The 15,696-nt window shown below is 34.5% G+C and overlaps 2 long non-coding RNA genes across 2 annotated transcripts in view; one reads left to right on the top strand and one right to left on the bottom strand.

Annotated features, from left to right (window-relative positions):
* Nucleotides 1-11,479: 11,479 nt before the first annotated feature.
* LOC140510567 (uncharacterized) lies at nucleotides 11,480-14,989 on the bottom strand. The gene is made up of 3 exons (XR_011969289.1): nucleotides 14,908-14,989; nucleotides 13,648-13,857; nucleotides 11,480-11,603 (listed from the first exon to the last, which is right to left on the bottom strand). It is a non-coding gene; the product is annotated as an uncharacterized lncRNA (long non-coding RNA).
* A 41-nt stretch (nucleotides 14,990-15,030) lies between these two features.
* LOC140510568 (uncharacterized) overlaps nucleotides 15,031-15,696 on the top strand; it is a 41,206-nt gene continuing 40,540 nt past the window's right edge. Inside the window, exon 1 of the long non-coding RNA XR_011969290.1 lies at nucleotides 15,031-15,160. This is a non-coding gene — a long non-coding RNA (uncharacterized lncRNA). The remainder of the gene's footprint in view (nucleotides 15,161-15,696) is intronic.

Below are 15,696 nucleotides of genomic sequence, written 5' to 3' on the forward strand. Positions count from 1 at the left end.
ACTTTTAAATGGGAAACATTTGCTGCCCCTCTGTTTACGGTTGAGAGCTCATATGATGTCATAAAAATGACAAAACCTAGGAAAGCTTGTTTCTGCTGTGAAGAATATTATATATGATTCATTGTGTGCAGAATATATGTAAAATGATATTTATTAATACTTTGCCAAGGGCCTCAAAGGGTTTTTTCTTTGTTTCAAATAGTGGAGTGGAGGCTTATTCACTTCACATTTCATGTCACTTTCCTTTGAAAATTATACATTTCGAGCCTCATCAGCTGACACTATGATTCCTCAAGCCCTGAGAAACAATTTGCAAAACATTTTTGTCAAAGTAGATTTGTTGGGATTCAGTGAACTTGCAAATGATGTATGTGACACTGCCATTTTATCTGCCATACAGTGAAAACACATCTGTCTGTATACGATTTTCAATCTGGATCATTGAAATAAACCTTTATGATGTTATCCGCCATTGTTAATTTCTAACAATTGCCATTAAATTTTATCCAAAGGTTCATTTAATTTCTATGTACATGATTCTCTTTTCTATGTCCATCTTCATTCCCCTCAACACTCCATCACATACCATGATACATCAGGTAAACATAATTTTTCAAATACCTTTGCCCTGTATGCTCAATATTTATGGTGATTCCAAAAGTACCCTTGGTATTGAAGCCAACCATGCCTATAGTTATCTAGTTACAATAAATGAAATCAATTCCTCCCTTGGTCACCTGAGAAATAAATAGGAGGACCTCTACACTGGGAGTAAGCTTCATTCATATCAAGTCTAGAGCAGAACTCTGATAGAAGGAAAAGGGAAGGAGAGTGGAAGAAGACATACCCAATGGGAACTATTGTCTTGAAGCTGACCTGAATCCCTAGAGTGCGGAGAAAGATACATTATGGACTCACTGGACTGACTATATGTGTGTGCTAGATGTTCCAAAGTTACTTTTAAATCCCTGCGTATCATCATCATCATCAATAAGTCATGTAAAATCACTCACAGGTGCTATGTTAGGTGCCACAGTGATGCCATGCACAATTTACCCTAATTTTTGAAATATTGATTAATATCATATGTGTCTGTTTTCTATTTTCCTTAAAAGTACTGTGCAAACCACTTCAATAGGATAATCTTATCTTTATTAATAGTATTTGAAAAACTAATAATATTTGCAAAGCACAATTTATGTAATAGCATGAGATCCTTTTCATTAAGTTACATTTGCATTAATATGACTAATGAAACCTCTCACCCAAACAGCCTGCTGTGTTTGTCCTGTAAGAATATTTTCTTCAGCAATCACGAGAGACTAAATTTCAGAGCTCACTCAATTGCACATCTCAAACATGTTTCTCTGTGTGTGCACACATAGACTCATGTGACTTTGGCATTATCAGACAAATCTTACATAACCATACTGCTATTCATTTTGGATGCCCTCCTCACAAGCCACACATTTACACTACAGATTGCCACTTTGGGAATGCTGGGAAATTAGATCCATTGTTCTAAATGGGGAAGCTGAAAAATCATATCCTCCAAATATGAAAAGGACTCAAAGCCTGTCATTTGCCCTATGGAATGATGAATTTGTAGATGCCTAATGATTACAATTTGCATTTATATATAGTTTTCTATTTCACAAAACACATATATTTTAGCCAATCCTTACTAAAGCCATATGAAATTGACAGAATATCATTTAGAATTCACAAATACATAATTCCAGAGTCAGAAGACTTTTCAGCCGTCATCTAATCCTGCTTTAACTATCCCTTTACACATCATTCAGCCAATTATGAAGATGTTTAGTGAATGGAAAATAACTTCAAATAGTATAACATTATTATTAGATTTCCCCCTCCTTTTTATGTAGGATAAATCAGCCTTCCTATAACTCTTTTTTTCTGTACACTAGGGCCAAATTGAACAAGTTCAATCCCTCTTCCCCATGACAGTTCTCCAAAGATTTAGAGCTACCTTGATCACTCCAAAGTCTTCTATCCTTTAGACTAACATTCCCAGTTCCTTTAACCAACACACATATCACTACAGGATCATGCATATGATCTTCATCCTTGGCACCCACTGTATGACCTCTGGGTTGTCAATGAGTTTCCTAAGATGTGACATCCGGAATGAAATGTAATATTGCAATTCTGGCTATTATATCAATGTAGATGTATCAGGTCAATTTTGGGAAATTCATGGAGGACTAGTCTTATGATGATGTTAGGTTTTTGCTTCTATTATAAACTGTTAGCTTCCTGGTAAATTTGGCAACCATATCCCAGTTGTAAAATTTTGTTACTTTATTGTTTCTTCTTTTAGAAGATTCATGTAGTTAGTATTTTCTTTTAGCTGGAATATTGATGAAGTCAGTAAAGTAACCATGTAAAATTTTATACTTAACCCCATATTTATTTTTCCTCATATGTCAGTATAAGATACCATTTGATGCCACTTCATTATTCTTTAAACATGGTCTATTGAAAATTGAACTTCCTAAATGGTAGGAAATAGAGAACACTTAAAGAATTTGGAATTGCAATTGTATTTGATGTAACATAGAATATTTGGGCTAGCATGAACATTAGAGATCATTAGTCTTATCTCATAAGCAATATTCATTCACTTTTGTCTCATAAAATCCTACATTAATTTGAATTTTTATTTTGAGCATAATAACAAATGATGTAATAATTATCTTAGACATAAGCACTGCACAATTTATAGAACATAGGCTGAATGCCTTTTCTTAAAAACAAAAGACATTTTCTTCAGACCTTTCAGATTGGCTAATATGATGAAAAAGGAAAAAATATAAATGTTGGAGAGGATGTGGAAAAATTAGGACATTAATGCACTGTTGGTGGCATTGTGAATAGATTTGATCATTCTCAAGAACAACTTGGAATTATGTCCAAAGGGCTAAAAAATTGTGCATACCCTTTGATCCAGCAATACCACTGCTAGGTCTATATCCCAAAGACATAAAAAGGGGAAAGGATCTATATGTACAAAAATATTTATAGCAACTTTTTCTGGTGACTAAGAACTGGAAATCAAAGGAATGCCTATCAATTGGGGAATGGATAATTAAGCTGTGGTATATGATTGTAATGAAATATTATTATGCTATAAGAAATGATGAGCAGGATGATTTCAGAAAAATCTGGAAAGACTTACATGAACTGATGCAAAGTGATGTGAACAGAAGAATCAGGATAATGTTGTATGCAGTAAGAGCAATATTGTTCTATGAAGAATTGTGAATGACTTGCCTATTCTCAGCAATATAATGATCCAAGAAAATTCCAAAGTCTAACAATGAAGCATACTATCCACTTTCTGAGAAAGATTGGATATTGTTTGAATACAGACTGAAGTATGCTGTTTTGCACTTTTTTCTTTCATTATTTTATTTGTCTTCTCATGCAAAATGATTAATATGGAAATGTTCTACATGATTGTACATATATGACCTATATCTGATTGCTTACCCATCTCAGGGAGGGGGAGAAGAAGGAAGGGGAAGGAAAGGGAGGGGAGAGGGAAAGAATTTGGAATTCAAACTTTAAAAAATGTTTAAAATTATTTTAATGTAATTGGGCGAAAATTAAAAAAATATTTTTAATATAAGGACATGTTTCAGAGTTACAATTGTCTGTCAGATTTCAGTGGCGGTGAGAGGGAACAGAATCAATATTTTGGACCATATACTTACTTTATTAAAATATTGTTATTGTTTACATATTGGTTCATAAATAGATTTTTCTTAAAAAGCACATCTACTTTTGAACGAAGTGAGAAGTAACATTCAGGTATTAATTTTATATACAAACTTACTATCCTTTATTACTTCAAGAGATCCATAATTCCTTTGATGCAGGAGAGAGGGGTGAAGGGGAATCACTGGTCATCAAGGCATACTGTAGACCCTTCACATTTTGACACACATTCTTCAAGAGTTGCTTTGGTCAAGAAAGTAATCAATTGTTCACCAATCTTTTCAGGAGGAACTTGTCTAAATTTGAAAAGGCTGCTCCTGAGAAGATAGAATTCCTTTCTGAACCTCAAATCCTTTTCATCTTTTTGGACCTCCTAGAATTCACATTCTACTACCATAGCTCTCCAGAAGCCATTGTTATTTCCACAGAATGATGAGGCATTGGGAAGAAAATTGTTAGTAGAGAAAATTGGTAAATACTTAATCTTTTTGGATCACAGAGACAGACATGAAAGAGAATTCTGGGGTAATTTAGTGCAATCTCTTAAATTTATAGATAAGGAAACTGAGGCCCAAGGAGATAAAAAGATTTACTCAAGGTAACAGAGATCATAAGCATCAGAGGTCTGACTGGAGCCCATGTAGTCTGATTATAGAGCACGTACTTTTTCTATTTTACCACACTGTCTTTCCACTATCTCTCCAGTTCACCATTTTACTTGAACACCAATATGTATTAAAAGTGAGTTTTGGAGGAGATTTAAAAAAGGTTAAATTTGAATTATATGGCTTTTATTTAATAATTTAAGCTAACTACTTTTCATTTTATATGCAAAAGTCTGCACTGCTGAGCTAAGCTGCAATATGAATTCTCTAAAATCCCACAATCAGAAGTAGCATAAGCAACATATTGATTAGGTATAGTAAATCAATTCTCCTTCTTTAGACCAACACTGGAAAATAATTACTTTGGGGAATTATACTGTGACCTCATAGAGTATAATAGGATTGTAACATTTAGCCCTAGATTCTATATTTTATGAGTTGTCAGACTGCTTTCCCTGAGGTTATAATTTTTCAGTCTTGATTTATGAAGAATAATAATTTATCCAGTTCTCTGTGTGTATTTAATAACATCATCTTTTACTGTGATGCTCATGACAGTCTCATAGCATGAAGCTGGTTTTCCAGTCTCTAATTTAGGTATTTAGAGAGAGAGAGAGAGAGAGAGAGAGAGAGAGAGAGAGAGAGAGAGAGAGAGAGAGAGAGAAGAGAGAGAGAGAGAGAGAAAGAGAGAGAAAGAGAGAGAAAGAGAGAGAGAAAGAGAGAGAGAGAGAGAGAGAGAAAGAGAGAGAGAGAGAAAGAGAGAGAGAGAGAGAGAGAGAGAGAGAGAGAGAGAGAGATTGAATACATGTATGTGGTTCCTGGTTGGAGACAGGCAGCCTGTGCCTCTTACTATAGCTACAAACCTCTAAATATCTTTGAGAATTTATTAGATAAACTATACTGGTACCAAAACATTTATACTTGTTGCCCATTCCAACATAACATTAATCCATAAAAATTTAAATATAGCCTTTTATTTGCTACTGATATTCTAAATATTTATAAACTTCAAATTACATGGAATGAAAAGATTTTAAAATATAGGCGAGCTAATGGTCAGTCATAAGGGAACAAGGACCCTAGTCTCAGTTCAAAAGAAAAGAGGAGTGCTAAGACTTGTGGCTGCACGTATTCAGGGGCTTTTCTTTGGTAAAGATGAGAGCACAGTACAGGAGAGAAGTGACCATACCTCTCCCACCATCATACCACTTTGGAAGTACAAAAACCTGCAAGCCCCCAGAATTATCTCTGAAAATAACAACACAAAAAGGCCTAAAGCTTGGGACAATGCCTTCCCACCCTCAGGTAAATATAGCCCAACTTTAACATAAAGTTCAAAATCAAGAAATAGGAAGGAAAAAGAAGCAAATAACAACAGCAAAAAAGAATTTGTTCATAAAAAGCTACTGAGGTGGTAATGAAGGTACAACTCAGAAAAAGACAATGTGAAAACAGTTACAAAAATCCTTAAAGAAAAAAAATACTAATTGGATTGAAGGAAAATAAACTTCCTGGAAGAGTTAAAGAAAGAGACAAGAGCAGTAAAGGAAAAATTGTACAAACTAATGAGAGCGATTCAAGAAAATTATGAAAAGAGAATTAATGTCTTTTTATGAGTGAAAAAATTATTGAAGTAATTACCACCTTAAAAACACCTTAATACATATTGACCCAATGAAAAAAGAGGCACAAGATCTCACTGAAGAAAATTCTTTCAAAATGAGAAGTGGAGGCTAATGACTCCATGATATATCGAGAAGCAAAACAAAAGTAAAGGAATGAAAAGAAAAGAAGAACATATGAACTATCCCATTAGGAAAAAAATGACTTGGAAAGTTGATCAAGGGGAGATAATTTAAGAATTATTGAACTGTGTTAAGTCATGATCAAAAATAGAGCCTAGACATCAAATTTTAAGAAGTTGTCAAGGAAATTATCCTGCTATCTTAGATCTAGAGGGTTAAATAGAAATGAAAAAAACTTTACTGATTCCTCCTGAAGGAGATCCCCAAAAGAAATTCAAGATCAAAGAGAAAGTGCTTCAAACAACCCAGAAAGAAAAAATTCAAATAGGATGGAGGCAGAGTCAAGATCACACAAGATTTAGCAGCTTTCATATTGAAGGAACAGAGGGTTTGGAATATGATATTCTAAAAGAAGCTGGGATTCCAACCAAAAATAACCTGCTGAGCAAAACTGAGTGAAAATCTTCAAGGAAAAAAAATCCACATCTAATGAAATAGTGTACTTTCAAGCATTACTGATGCTTGAACGGGGCTGAATAGAAAATTTGACCTTCTAATGCAAGACTCAAGAGAAACATAAAAAGGCAAGCATCAAATACATACTGAATGTAAAACTGAGTCAAATTCATAAAAATAAGAGCCATTCTTTCATTGATAAATGGTCAAAAGATATAAACAGCATTTTCCAGAAGAACACATCAAAGTTATCCATAGTCATATAAATGCTTTCAATAATGATTGATTAGAGAAATGGAAATTAAGACAACTCTGAGTTATCATTTCTCCCATCAGAAATAACAAATGCAGGAGGGCATGTTGGAAAAATAGGTATATTGATGGACTGGTCATGGAGCAATGAATTGGCACAACCATTCTGGAGAAAAATTTGTAACTATGCCCAAAAGACTGTAAAACTATGCATACCATTTAGAGATTAGAGAAAAAGGGAAATTACCTTAATATACAAAAATATTTATAGTAGCTCTTGTTTTGTGGTGGCAAAGAATTGGAAATCTTTGGAAATCAAATGCTCATCATTTGGGGAATGACTGAACAAGTTGTAGCATATGATTGTGGTGGAGTACTATTATACTGTAAGAAATGATGAGGGGAGTGATTTCAGAAAAAAAAAAAAACATGAAAAGAACTGTTATGAACTGATGCAAAGTAAGAAGAACCAGGAGATCACTGTGTAGTAACTTCAATGTTGTAATGATGGATCAACTTTGAAAGACTTTCTTACTTTAATCAATACAATGATCCAAGTCATTTCCAAAGGACTCATAAGGAAAAAAATGCTATCCACCTCCAGAGAGAGAACTATGGAACTCTCAATGTAAATAAAGCATAATTTTCTCAATTTCTTTATCTTTCTTGGTTTTTTGCAATATGGCTAGTGTGGAAATGTCTTTTGCATAATTTCATAGGTATAATTGACTTTGCTTACCTTCTCAGTGGGTTTGGAAAGGCTTGGGAAAGAGAAGAGAGAATTTGTAACTCAAAATGTAAAAAGAAAAGAGTATTAAAATTCAATAAATAATACATGTAAATATTAAAAAAGAGGTTAAAAGTAGAAAACATTGATTAATTGTAATCTACATGGTGAAGAAAGTGGGGATGAAGTGGGAAGAAACAAATGATCAGACAATTCCCTGTGGTCACCACTAGATATTGCCAGGAGCCCAAATCAGATTGGTTATTTACCACAGTGGGACTGATTTGTGTGGAGGAAAGGAAAGAAAGTGATCAAATGACTGTATATATGTATAGGATATTTAGAATCCAAGGTTTTGAAACTTAGGGAATTCCTGTGCTACTTAATCAGCTAGCCAGTATAAAGTAAATGTACAGTTTTGCTTTGAAGGGAAGCTGGGTGCAATGTGGAAAAAGCACTGACTCTGGAGCCAAGAAGACTCATACTTCCTGAGTTCAAGTCTGGTCTCAGACACTTAACATGGGTGACCCTGGGCAAATCACTTAACCCTGTTTGCCTCAGTTCCTCATCTGTAAAATGAATTGGAGAAGTCAATGGCAAACCACTCCAGTATCTTTGCCAAGAAAATCCCAAATGGGATCCCTTAGAGTCAGACATAAATGAAAAACAGTTGAACAACACTCTGCCTGGCATTGTACCAGGCACTATGGTTCTGCTCATTCCAAGCAATGATCCACCTCTATCTTCTTGCCCCCATACATTGGGGGTTGGGTCAGAGAGGGCAAGACTGGCTTCTTATTTTCCTTAGTGTTCCCTGAAAGGACATTCTGGAGTTTTGCCTTCCTGACAGGCTTCTTGTGGACTCTGGCATTTTTATATCCCCTAGTAATGTGTCCTTGTTCCCATTTTTCTTATAAAGCCTCTAAGAAAGTTTGTAAAATTACATGCAAATAAATGGGAAATAGCATTGTGTAAAGCAAATAAGTACTACAGGGACAATTCAAAGGAAGAAAGCAATTTTTAGGATTGGGATTAATTGGAATGCTTCTGGGAGAGGGCAAATTTTGATCTATATGTTGAAGAAGCCAAGATATACCTATCAGTGAAAAAGAAAAATAACGAGACTGTTGCAAGTGCTGTGTATTTATGATTTTCTTGCCCAGGCATTAGAAAAACAAGCTACAATGAACTACCAGTACATTTTCTAAACTTTCTTAATGAGAACATTTTTTGATAAACTGGATTTTCCAAGTTATTTTTATCATCTTAGAATTATGGCAAAATTACATTCCTTTTGTTTTCACTGAGAGGAATTGAATATCTGTGCTTTATTTCTTCTACTTTTTTTTCAAGTTGCTGCTTACATTTAAATCAAGTATTTAGCTAAGCATAGACTTATTGTTGATAAGTCAAAATGAAATAAAAGTCACCTATTTTTGTACCTTTTAGTAATGATCAATATTTTATTATGGAGATAAAATTTTCTATCCATTAAATCTATTTTTATGTATGTGACCCTTATTTTCAATTTCATCATTCAAGCCTCCACTGGTTTTCTTTTTCATTCCTCTAAAGATCTTAATTAAAGGCCATGTTTAGGAAAAAATAGAGTACCCTTGGGGAAACATGTCTAGAGGAACAGCAGTCCTGTTTTATGGATAAAGCACCTTGCTTACCTGGATGATTTTCAGAAGGCCACTCAATGTCTTCAGATAAAACTGACTAGAAATTCTTCTTGATTTTTTGGTTTGAGCTGATGTTTTTCCACCAAATTCTGCATTTGAATTCAGGTTATCAGTATCCCTCCCTTGTCCCTGCTTTACCTTCATTTATAACCTCAGTAAACTATTCTGTACATTTCTAGATGAAAGATTGTTCTATACTCCCAAGACCCTGCTCATGAAAAAGAGGTCAACTTTCACCTTTGGGTCTAATCTTGTGTCTGGCAAATTTTTGTTTTGTAGACTTTGGGAATACCTTTGCCATTATAAAGAGTACCTAAGGTTTTCCTTTAAATGGATAAAAGAAATGTCTGTTACCTTCATCGAAGTGTGTGTGTGTGTGTGTGTGTGTGTGTGTGTGTGTGTGTGTGTGTGTGTGTGTGTGAAAGAGAGACAGAGAGGAGAGAGAGAGAGAGAGAGAGAGAGAGAGAGAGAGAGAGAGAGAGAGAGAGAGAGCAAGAGTTTTGTGTTGAGAGGGAGAATTTGGCATCCAGTGTGATTTTTCTCTTCTAGGCTTTTTTGTATCTGCCCTCTGTTTCTGTTTTGTGAAGTATCCTGTGAAAGTTTAATAAACAGTTGTCTGGAGCCCTTAAGGAATTCAAGCCTTTTCCTGTTCTACACTTGAAATATAGAACCGATTCCCACTTGATTTGAAAAGTGCCACCTCTATTAATATGTTGACAACTCTACAGAAATACATCTTTTGAAGAACTTTCCTGCACTGGGGACATAGACCAGAATAGAAATGTAAACAAAAAGACAAACAAAAAGGAAAACATCAGCCTTTTGATATTTACGAAGATTTTTATCCAGTAATTTATTTTGTCATAGGACATTGGGGAGAGTGTTTCCTCAGTCTTTCTTATGCAAAATATTATTTGGATCCTTTCCTGTTTATAAAGAGCTCCTAACATATTTTGAAATAATGGAAATCAAAGGAAACCCTATCCACTGATGAGATCATGGTTGGGAAAATATCCGACATATAGGTCAGTTCTGCTTGAAAAGAAAAGAAGGATTAAAATTATTTCGTTTTTTGGCTGTTACATTATGAAAATGATGCTCAAAAATTTGGCTACATTTGGTACTGTTTGAGGATTCTGCTATGCTTAGGAGTCAACTAGATCAGAACTCTTTGTGGTGAGTAAACACTCAATCATGTACAATTGAGACCTTTCAATTGGTCTAGTACTAAGAATCTTACTTTAGTACATTTATAATCTGTTGTCATTAGATTTCAAAACACATTTTAAGAGATTTTCCCCCACCCCAAAAATTGAATATAAACTTTTCAGAGTCCTAAATAGTTTCTTAGTTTTTGCCCCCACTATTTAGATAATAATTTAACGTAGTTTGTAAGAGTGTAAAAATCCAGGATGAGATATGGGGCTATTGTGAGCAAAAGCATTTTGCAAACGTTTGAGTTTTATGGGAGTTGGAGGAGAAGTTGTAAATAATAATAATATATTAGTTTTGGTGTGGATCTGGGATTCCAGTGACATAAGGATCCCTTGGTGTACAAATGCTATCAGTGAATTTCAGAGAGTTCTGCAATTAATAGTCTTAGAGTAGCTTGGTGTCCATGAGATGCTAAGGGATATTCCCAAGTCATACAGTTTGTAGGTATCTGAACCCAGGTTTTCCTGACTTGATTCTCTCATCTCAGTGATTAGAGCTTTAGGCCTAGAGTCAGGAAAATGCGTTCAAATCAGGTTTTAGAAATTTACTAGTTCTTTGATCCAGGACAAATTCCTTACTCTCTATCTGCCTCAATGTCCTCAACTGCAAAATGGGCATAATGATAGTAATTATTGCTCATAGTTGATGTGAGGCTCAAATGAGACATCTGGAATAAAATCACTTAGCACAGTGCTTGGCACATTATGGATAATAAATATATTCCTTCTTTGCACTTCTCTTCCTATCTTCTTTTGGAGTAAAGTCTCTAAGCTCTTGCTATATTGATATTAACGTAGAAAATTCTATGAGCCAAAGAACCCTCACAAAAACAAAAATACAACTTTTATTTGAGAGGATTTATTATTGAGACTTGGTATTTTATTATATTTTACTGTTTATTATATTTCTAAATAATATTTTCCCTTCGAATTCCATGTCGATTTATAGATGTCAGATACAAAACACACATTTGCATGTATTTAATTAGTTTTAAGAACTATTGTGGGAAATTTTGGAAGCATGTAGAGAAGAATGAGACTTTACCAAAAATGAAGTGGACATATGGTCTCCTTTTATTCATATAATAACGATGCCTTTTTTTGGCTCTCCAAATAATAATCACCACTTTTCGACTTCTCCATCTTTGTAAACAGGAAAAAACCACCTTGTTAATCTGGAGAGATAAATACAACAAATGAGTACAAAATGCAAATTTAAATTATTTCAGTCTATATATGAAACATTTTACATTTCATGTCCTCCTTTACAGAAATTCCAGAGGAAGCCTTTAGCTTAGAGGACAAAGAATAATATGGGATTCACTTCTTCAGGGAAAGCTAACTTTGATTTACCATATCACATGATGTTTGGCTGTGTGTACAACTTTCTAACTTTGTGGGCCACCTTGGTAACTTTGGTATAGGGCTGTTTGTTTAAAAAAAAAAAAGGTCACAATCTTTTTCTCCTTCTGAGTATTGATGCTACAATGCATTGACTCACCCATTGGATCAGATACTTTAGGCTGGTTTGTTTCATTTTTGCTGGAATAGTTCCATTTATTATTATCATTATCATTTTATTAAATTTGCTATGCTAGGCAAATCTGTGGGCATATGTTTTGAGCGTCTGGTTCTCATTTTGAACAACTCAGATGAAGTAGGAAGCCTGTTTTGCAGAATGAATAGAAATTTGAATTTTAGAGGAAAAATGAAGAGAAGTGGACATGCTCAAGCTTCATGGGGAAAGATGTAAATGAGAAAGTGAACGCTGCATCGCCACCAGTAGCCACTTCTGTCTAATTAACTGCTATAACTTTCTCAAATAGTGCTATTTCTATTTCAAGGAGGTAAATAAAAACAAAAAATGTCATGATGTACGTTTGTGTAATTTATAAAATCTATTGAATAGTTTCGTTCATTATGGCACACTGAGTGAAATTTCAAAATATCTTGAGGAGCTCTATCAGATTTGAGGTCTGTAGTATAAAGAACCAACACAGTGTCTATCTAAATCCAAAATATTGCTGCTTTTGGAATTCTAGTACAAAGTAATCCCTGTACAAAAAGAAGGGTGTGTAATGGGTAGAATACATGGCTTGGATTCAGGAATACCTTTATTTAAATTTTACCGCTGATACTAACTAGGTAACCTTGGATAAGACACTTCATCTTTCACCTCCAGCTTCCTCACCTATGAAATGAGGATAATAATGATGTCTGTCTTACAGAACTTTGTGAAATCAAATGAGATACTAACATATGTAAAAAAAATGTTTTGCAAAGTTTAAAATCCTATGTAAATGTTAACATTATGAGGTAGAGTGATTGTTTACCTCAGTGATATCTATTATTGCCCACCCTGTCCCCACCCAAAACATCCTGAAGACTTTTATTGTTTATAAAATGCTCTTCAGCTTCAAAATGCTATATGATTATATAAAATGCAAACAGGTTATCTGACGCAGCAGGGGTAAAACTTTGAAGATTTGGGAACATTGGAACAAATTGTATTATTCTCACGGGTAGAGAGACATTTTAGTTAAGAGAGTAGATATTATTATTATTATCATTAATTATTAGGATAAATGGATTCAGATGATTTAATTTAAAAGACATTCATTTTTAAGTACCTATTTTTGTACAAGATTGGACCATTTATTTATTTTTGAGGCAATTGTGGTTAAGCAACTTGTTCAGGGTCACATAGCATGTAAGTGTCTGAGGCCAGATTTGAACTCAGGTAATCCTGACACCAGGGCTGCTGCTCTATGCACTGAGGCACCTAGCTGCGCCTTGGGGCATTTTAGTGGTGACAAAACTGAATTTAAGTCCAGTTGTTGTCACATACATGATGTGTGATTATGAAGAAAAATATTTGACAGGACAGTAATATTTCAGAGTAGCTGTTTAGTTTTGAAACTTACATCTCTACCCTTGATATCCTCAAAGGAAGAAGGCAAAAGCAAAGAAAATGCCAAAAAAATCAAAACCAAACCACGATGGAGGAGGAAGAGCAAGAGTCCAAGATAATTCACAATTAAGATAAATCATCTCCTGAATTATCATGATGGCTATACATAGAAATTTGCCTAGATAACACCAGCCCAATTATTTGTGAATAAAAGATTATATCCTTAATGCCTGAGAAAATTTTGAGGGACAGGCACATGAACCTAAAGTCAACATAAAAATTTCAAAACCCACTAGGAAAAATATTACCTATGGATCAGGAGACGATCTGATATATCCAGCAAAATTTGGGATTGCTACTTGGATAATAATCCGGAACATTGACAGTCTGATTGACAGAGTTCTGTAAACCAAAGGGTTTCGTAGAGGATTTCTTTGATCTCTGGTTGGAAGCACAGTGCCTGGCATGGTTTCTTAACTCTACAATGTAATGAAGTTGGATTTTTCTTCCTTTTATCACTGTTAGTTTTTGGACAAAGGAAAAAAAGAAATTCAGGTATATATCCATTTTAAATATATTTCTATATCTGCCATTCTTTTAGGAATTTTACAGCACCAGTTCTATGAGATACCTGCAGCAATTCCTTCTATGATCTTAGTGAATCTTACTTGTCCTGCTGACTCCTCATTTTAATTCATAAAAGAAAGTGCTATGTCTACATTTAATCAATACACAGGACAAAATGTTTAGAGCTGGAATGGACTTTAGAGACCATCTATGATCTAATCTCTATATTTTATAAATGAGGAAACTAAAGCCTAGGTTTTGACCTGTCTAAGGTCACAAAGTTAGTAAATGACAGAAGTGGGATTTGAACTCAGGTCTTCTTACTCTAAATTCAACCCCTTTCCATTGTACCGAGCTCTCTATTAACCTTAGTCCTACAAGAAATCTCAGAGATCATCTATACCAAACCTCTCATTTTGCAAATGAGCAAAATGACGCATACCGCTCAGCTAGTAGAACCTAGAACTTCCAATTTAATGTTCGTTCCAAGAAACCAGTGGAGCCTTTTCCCTTTGGTCCATTCTTTTAATGAGTCTAGCTTTCAACAATTTACCTTCCTCTAGTCACAATGCTGTTATTTTCTCCTAAAATTCTCCATTGTTACTGTGTCTTTGGCTCAGAGACAGATATCAGTGGGTTCTAATAATCTACAACCCATATGCTATGTGGTGTTTTGTCTCACTGCCCTCTGTGTCTCAATTTCCACAATCTTCATATTACCTTCTCTTGGGGAGAATATTAGAGAATAACTTAGAAGCATTTTACCAAGCATGTATATGTCTATGTATGTCTGCATATGTCTGCTAATTCGATTGACAAAAGCTCTTAGAGCTCCTTCAAAAAGGATGAAATACAAAAAAAGTGTACAGCTATGAATATCATTATAATCTATTCTTAGCAAAGAACTTAGACATTCTATTTGGTAGATCCTACAACACAAGCTCTGCTTCCACTTAAAACAAAATCTGAGTTCTTCCCCATTATCAGATCATTTGCCTGACCTCCTATAGAGAAAAAAAAAAGATAATATTAATCCTCTTGGTCTTCAAATTGCAACAAATGTTGAAGAGTACAATGACCTACTCTTGGGCTTTAAATGCATCCTTTCCTCCCAGTTATATGCTATGCAGTTTTCCTGTCATAATGGATAATCTCCAGCTCATGTAACATCATCCAAACATCATAATGGCATGAAGAATTCTGAGTTCTGACAACAAAATAAAGGGAAACAAGAAAATTTATCATGGACAGCAGGTAGTATAAGACTAGAACAACCCCCAGAACTGACTCCGCATCTCAGGACTTCTGTCTCTTTTCAGGGGTTTTTTATTCCTAATGGCTTGTGTGAAGATATGGGATCTGGGGATGAGAAGCCATGAGATTGCCTGATCCACTCATATGTAGGCAGCAGTGAATGTCCTTAGTCACCTTTTCTGGAAATTTATCTATTGCAACATTATTGTTATTTTCCTTTCTCTCTTCCCTTCCATTCTTTCTGAAGACATCCTTCTCTATCCCTTCTTTGTTGGCCCATCACTAAAGTCATCATAGATTCTACTAAACTTAATGTGTGAAAATGATAAAATGTGAACAGAACATGTAATAGGAAATTACTCCAAAAATCTAATCGCAATTTTTCAAAGAATTATGTATAATTCTCACGTTATAATTTATTATTTTGACAAATCCAGATTTTTTTTATATACAAATCTTCTTCTCTATTGAACATCATAACCCTTTCATTCCTCAGGTCAGCATAAATTGAGCACAAGTCTCATAAAACAGAATTT

This window comes from Notamacropus eugenii, chromosome 6 (genome assembly GCF_028372415.1).
Source record: "Notamacropus eugenii isolate mMacEug1 chromosome 6, mMacEug1.pri_v2, whole genome shotgun sequence".
Classification (NCBI taxonomy): domain Eukaryota; kingdom Metazoa; phylum Chordata; class Mammalia; order Diprotodontia; family Macropodidae; genus Notamacropus; species Notamacropus eugenii.